Consider the following 6798-nt stretch of genomic DNA (forward strand, 5'->3'; position numbering starts at 1 on the left):
GCTTTAATTTTTTTTTTTTAATTTTTAAAATGAAATTAATTTCAGGGCTGGCTAGATAACCTGCATTCCATCCCTGGAACCTACTTACCCACACAATTAAAGGAGAGAATTGACTCCTGAAATTGTATTCTGATCTTGAACACACACATACACATACACACATACACACACACACACACACACATATACACCATCTACACACACACCAACACCCTAGGTCAGCTACAGCATCTGTGTCAAGGTTACAGTTCTGAAAGCTATGAAGCAGGCAGAAACATGGCCTATCAGATTTCTGAGTTCCAGGCCAGCCTGGTCTACAAGTGAGTTCCAGGACAGCCAGGGCTATACAGAGAAACTCTGTCTCTGAAAAAAAAAAGAAAAGGAAAGGAAAGAAAGAAACATGGCCTGTGAGTAAGTGCCAGCTCAGTCACTGCTTGCTGTGTGGTGCTTAAAGAGACAGAAACAGTTACAGAGTGAGCACGTGGACTAGGAAGGAGGTGTGCTCAGCATGCTCTCTCCTTTCTAAACTAGGGGACAGGAGGGAGGGCTGGAGAGTCAAGCCATCCTCATACATTCTGAAAATACTAGCTTTTGGCAGGTGTTTCTGGCCCATAAGAGGACTGTAGTCGGTCCAAAGGTGAAGGAAACACTCTGCTCCAGTCTCTTGAGTTCTCGGTTTTATTTGCTGGCACTTCCTTCTCGGGCTATCTGACTGTCTGAATGAGAAGAACAGCACAGCTTAGGTTTCCACTCAGTCCAGAAAGTCAGGACCAAATTTAAGAAAAATCTAGTGGCACCTTTCATCCCAGTACTCAGGAGGCAGAGGCAGGCGGATCCCTGTAAGTTTGAGGCTAGTCTGATCAACAGAGGGTGGTCCAGCCAACCAGGGATAGATAGAGAGACTCTGTCCCAAAACAAACAAACAAAAAACAGAAAGAACAAAGAAAGTCTGCACTATTTCCGATCCATGAGTGTGTGTGTGTGGTGTATAAATAAAGTTTTATTTAGCTATTTATTATTTGTACGTGTGTATGATGGGGCATATGCCATAGATTAGGGCATATGTGTTGATTAAGATAAGGGGTCAACTTTAGAGTTTATTCTCTCCTACCTTTATGTGGGTCCCAGGAATTGTACCACAAGTGCTTCAGTCAATTTTATATATGTATATGTACATATGTGTGTGAACACATATAATTAAACTTTATTAACTTTTATTATTATTATTATTATTATTATTATTATTTTGTTTTTTCAAGACAGGGTTTCTCTGTGAAGCCCTGGCTGTCCTGGAACTCACTCTGTAGACCAGGCTGGCCTTGAACTCAGAAATCCACCTGCCTCTGCCTCACAAGTGCTGGGATTAAAGGCGTGCACCACCACTGCGCAGCTTAACTTTTATTATTATTACTATTACTTTGGCTTTTGAGACAGGGTTTCTTTGTATAGCCATGACTGTCCTGGAACTAGCTCAGTAGAACAGGCTGCCCTCAAACTCATAGAGATCCCCCTGCCTCTGCCTCCAGAGTGCTTGCATTAATAATAGGAACCTCCTCATCTGGCTTCTTTTTGCTTTTGTTAGAGGCAGGGTCTTTTTGTGTATCCCTGACTGGAGCGCATAGCCAGTCAGGCCTGGCCTCCAACTAACATATATCAATCTGCCTCTGCTTCCTGAGTGCTGAGGTAAAAGGGGTTAGGTATAGGTATAGGGGTTATTAAAAAAAAAAAAAAAGATTAACTTTATATGAGTATACTGTTGCTATCTTCAGACTCACCAGAAGAGGGTACTGGATCCCATTACAGATGGTGGTGAGCCACCATGTGGTTGCTGGGAATTGAACTCAAGACCTCTGGAAGAGCAGCCAGTGCTCTTAACCACTGAGCCATCTCTTCAGCCCTGGGGGATGTTTTTTGGAGACAAGAGTTTTACTGTGTAGTCCTAGCTGTCCTTAAATTCTCCCTGTTGACCAGTCTGTCCTTGAATTTGCAGAGTTCTACCTGCCTCTACCACCCAAGTGCTGGAATTACAGGTCTGTACCACCACCATCCAGCTGAGGTGTCCTTTTTAAAACTGCATTTAAAATTTTATGTTGTGTATGTATGTGTGTCAGGAGTAGGTTCTTTCCTTTTATCTTGTGTTTCCTGGGAACTAAACTCAGTTTTTCAGTCTTGGCAAGTGGGGGCTTTTCTTCTGCCCGCTTTTTGATAAATTGCTTAGCAAGTACACACCATTATCAGTTGGTTTGCTCTAAGTCAGTCCAGATGCCCTTGGAGGAGAACAGACAAGGTTGATACCATCAGACATTAAGTATTCTCCCAGGTTCAAGAAGTGCCTGAGGGCAAGATTGAGCCAACAAGATTGGTCAATACTTGAGCAAGCAGCACTAAGTGGGTTCCACACACAACAAAGGTGAGGACATGACAGTGGGAGGAAGACATGTTGGGGGTGTCAGCGGGAACGAGAATGAGTGTGACCATGTGTGCATGTATGAAACTGTTTATTTTCAAGGTCTGAGACACTGGTGATGTGGCTCAGAGTGGGTAAAGTGCTTTCATTGTAGGCCTGAAGTGCTCAGTTTGATTTCCCAAGGCTTATTTAAAGATGAAAGGAGAGAACCAACTGCACAAGATGTCCTCTGACCTCCACACACACGCTGTGGCGAATGTGCACCTCCCAAAAGCATACACCTCCACAATGATATTTTTGTTTGTTTGTTTTTTCGAGACAGGGTTTCTCTGTATAGCCCTGGCTGTCCTGGAACTCATTTTGTAGACCAGGCTGGCCTCGAACTCAGAGATCTGCCTGTCTGTGCCTCCCAAGTGCTGGGATTAAAGGCGTGCGCCACCAAGCCCAGCTCTTTCTTTCTTTCTTTCTTTCTTTCTTTCTTTCTTTCTTTCTTTCTTTCTTTCTTTCTTTCTTTCTTCCTTCCTTCCTTCCTTCCTTCCTTCCTTCCTTCCTTCCTTCCTTTCTTTCTTTCTTTCTTTCTTTCTTTCTTTCTTTCTTTCTTTCTTTTTAATGATTAAGAAGCAAATGGGGCGGCTGGAGAGATTGTTCGGTGGTTAATGAATGGTACTGACTGCTCTTCTAGAGATCCTGAGTTCATTCCTAGCAACCACCTGGTGGCTCACAACCACCTATAATGGGATCTAACACCCTCTTCTGGTGTGTCTGAACACAGCTACCAGTGTACTCATATACATAAAGTAAATAAATATCTTTTATTTTTTTAGAAAAAAGAAAGGAGTGGGGGGCTGGAGAGATGGTTCAGCAGTTAAGAACACTGGCTGCCCTTCCAGAGGACCTGTGTTCAATTGCTAAAACCCATATGGCAGCTCAAAACTGGCTATAACTCCAGTTCCAGGGGATCTGGGACCACCACACAGATGTACACACAATGCACATAAAAATAAAAAAGAAGTTTCTGACCCCAAATATACACTGAGAAGAATCCCAGATATAGCAAGAGAAGTACAAACATCACAGGTCAGATGGCTGTCCGCCTGTCTAGAGACGGGAACCTGAACAACTGTGCTCTCTCCCCCACTGCTTTCTCCTTATATAGTCTACTGCCTGGAGTGGACATAGAAGACAGGTATTTTTTGTTGTTGTTGTTTTGGCTTTTTTTTCAGGACAGGGTTTCTCTGAATAGCCCCGGCTGTCCTAGAACTCACTTTGTAGACCAGGGTGGCCTCGAACCCAGAAATCTGCCTGCCTCTGCCTCCCAAATGCTAGGATCAAAGGCTTGTGCCACCACGCCCGGCAAAAGGCACTTTTTGTTTGGTGTGGTGTTGGTTTGCTGTGTGTTTGCTGTTTGGTATGGATGTATGTGTTCCTTTGCCAAAATATGCATGTGTGTGTGTGCTTAAGCCAGAGATCAACATAGGATGCATTCTTCAGTCATATGTCTGCCTTATTAATTTATTTTTTAAATCATTGATGGTATAGAATATTCATGAACCACATTTTTTAAACCTTTTAGTTTCAGATTTTTTAAAAAAACATTTATTGAATGTACATGAGTAGCCCTGTAGCTGTCTTCAGACACACCAGAAGAGGGCATCAGATCCCATTACACATGGTTGTGAGCCACCATATGATTGTTGGGAATTGAACTCAGGACCTCTGGAAGAGCAGCCAGTGCTCTTAATCACTAAACCATCTATCTCTTCAGCCCCCCCCCCCCTTATTATTTTTGAGACAGTCTTTCACTGGATTTGGAGCTAACTGGCTGTCCAGGAAACTTCATAAATACTCCTTTCTTCACTTTTAAACCAAAATGGCTTTGAACTCACAGAGATCTGCCTGACAGCCACTGTCTCCCAAGTTATGGGATTTAAGGCACTTGCCACCAAACCTGGTCCCAATTTGTTTTACTGAGATAAGGTCTCACAGAGCTGAGGCTGGCATGGAACTTCAGGTCTTTTTGCCTCTACATCCCAAGTTCTAGAATTAGAAGCTTGCATCACTGTTAGAAATATAGAAATGAGTATGGAACTGGGAGGAAGTCTTGCAGAAGGCACAAGCCACGTTCCTGTTTACACAGCCTGGAAAACTGTTGTAAAACCAACCGGCCTTCATGACAAAGACACAGTTTAGAAAAACAACAAAATGCCTTACTTCTGGAATTACAAATTTTATTAACAGAGAGCTAGCCATGAGGTCAGTCAGACCTAGAGTGGTTTCAAAATCAAGTTAGATACAAAGTCATTAAGAAAACTGTAGCTGGCCGGGCGGTGGTGGCGCAGGCCTTTAATCTCAGCACTTGGGAGGCAGAGGCAGGCGGATTTCTGAGTTCGAGGCCAGCCTGGTGTACAGAGTGAATTCCAGGACAGCCAGAGCTATACAGAGAAACCCTGTCTCAAAAACAAACAAACAAACAAACAACCCCCCCCCCAAGAAAAGAAAACTGTAGCTGTGCCTCTGAAGCTTTGTCTCCGGACTTCGAGAATACTCCTTTGTGGTTAATGTCCTTGGGGTTGCAGATAGGTTGTTCCAGCTCCATTGCAAACTTGCTGCTCTTACAGAGGACCCAGGTTCAAATCCCAGCTTCCACATGGCAGCGCACAACTGTCTGTAACTCAGGTACCAAGGCATCCCCACATGTGCACTAAAGGGGCTACAAAAGGCTCCTTGGCTTTACTACGTTATGATCTTCCTCCCAGTCCTCCCTCTTCATGAGCTACCTAGAGGATCATGAAGTAAAACACCTTAGAAGAAAGATCTAGGCCCAGCAATGGTGGTACATGTCTTTAGTCCTAGCACTTGGGAGGCAGAGGCAGTTGGATTTCTGAGTTCAAGCGTAGCCTGGTCTACAAAATGAGTTTCCAGGATAGCCAGGGCTACACAGAGAAACCCTATCTTGAAAAATCAGAGACAGAGAGACAGAAACAGAGCAGATTCAGTCCTCTGTGATTTAGGAGGAAAAAAATGCAATTATTAACCCATAAATATGTCACCTACATCATAAATATTCACTTTTTTAAAAGCCACAATCCCGCATCCATTGTGCTGCCATCCCTAATTTGGGGAAGCCCACTCCCTCTCTCTGGAATGCTTGCTTGGATTTGCTGCCTGCATCTCCCAACTGAATTCTTTCCAGGATACAAGAACTGAGAGAACCCTGTAACACCACCATGCCAAGTCTGCAAAGGCCCTCCCTCTCCCCCATAAAGAAATTTAAAAAAAAGTGTTACTTGTCTATACTATGTGTGTATGCACGTGGGTGTGTGTGTGCATGAGCACAAGCATCCTGGAGGCAGAAGAGGATGTCGGACCCACTGGAGCTGGAGGAACAGGGGAGTAGGTTGTTCAGAGATAGTAGTCGGGGAGGAGTGGAACAAAGCAGTGTCTCCTCCTGGAAGGGAGCAGCACACCCACAGCAGCTGTCAGATGTGACCGTCAGCATAAGATCAAGTCACTCTCGTGTGGAGAAGAGACTTGTAAGCACCACTCCAAACTGAGGAACTATTGACAGTTGATGGCTTTTGGGGAAGGAGTGTCAGCTTTTTTAAAGGGTGTATTTTCATATATTTAACACATGGTAGTAGATGGTCTTATGACCATAAGCACATGGACAGAACAAACTGAACTCAATGGGTGATTAAAAAAAAAGGGGGGGGGGCTGGTGAGATGGCTCAGCGGGTAAGAGCACTGACTGCTCTTCCAAAGGTCCTGAGTTCAAATCCCAGCAACCACATGGTGGCTCAAAAAAAAACATCCGTAACGAGATCTGATGCCCTCTTCTGGAGTGTCTGAAGACAGTGTACTTAGATATAATAATAATAATAATAAATAAATCTTTAAAAAAAAAGGGTAGGGTTGGCAGCTGACAATCGTTTGTAACTCCAGTGTCAGAGGATCTAATGCTCTCTGCTGAGGGCACTACACACATGTGATGCACAGACAGACATTCAGACAGAACACTTATGTACATAAAATGAATGAATTCAGAAAAATACAGGAAGCAGACATAGAAGGATCGATGCAATTTAGAGACCACCCTGGGTTAATCTTAAAATCCTGTCTCCAAAACACAAAATAAATATATTAAATAATAAAAATAAAAATAAATTAAGTAGGGGCTGGAAGATGGCTCAGCAGTTAAGAGCACTGACTACTCTACCAGAGGTCCTGAGTTCAATTTTCAGCAACCACATGGTGGCTTGCAACCATCTATAATGGTATCTGATGCCTTCTTCTGGTGTGTCAGAAGACAGATACAGCCAGGCGTGGTGGCGCACGCCTTTAATCCCAGCACTCGGGAGGCAAAGGCAGGCAGATTTCTGAGTTCGAGGCCA

Source organism: Mus caroli, chromosome 4 (genome assembly GCF_900094665.2).
Source record: "Mus caroli chromosome 4, CAROLI_EIJ_v1.1, whole genome shotgun sequence".
NCBI lineage: Eukaryota > Metazoa > Chordata > Mammalia > Rodentia > Muridae > Mus > Mus caroli.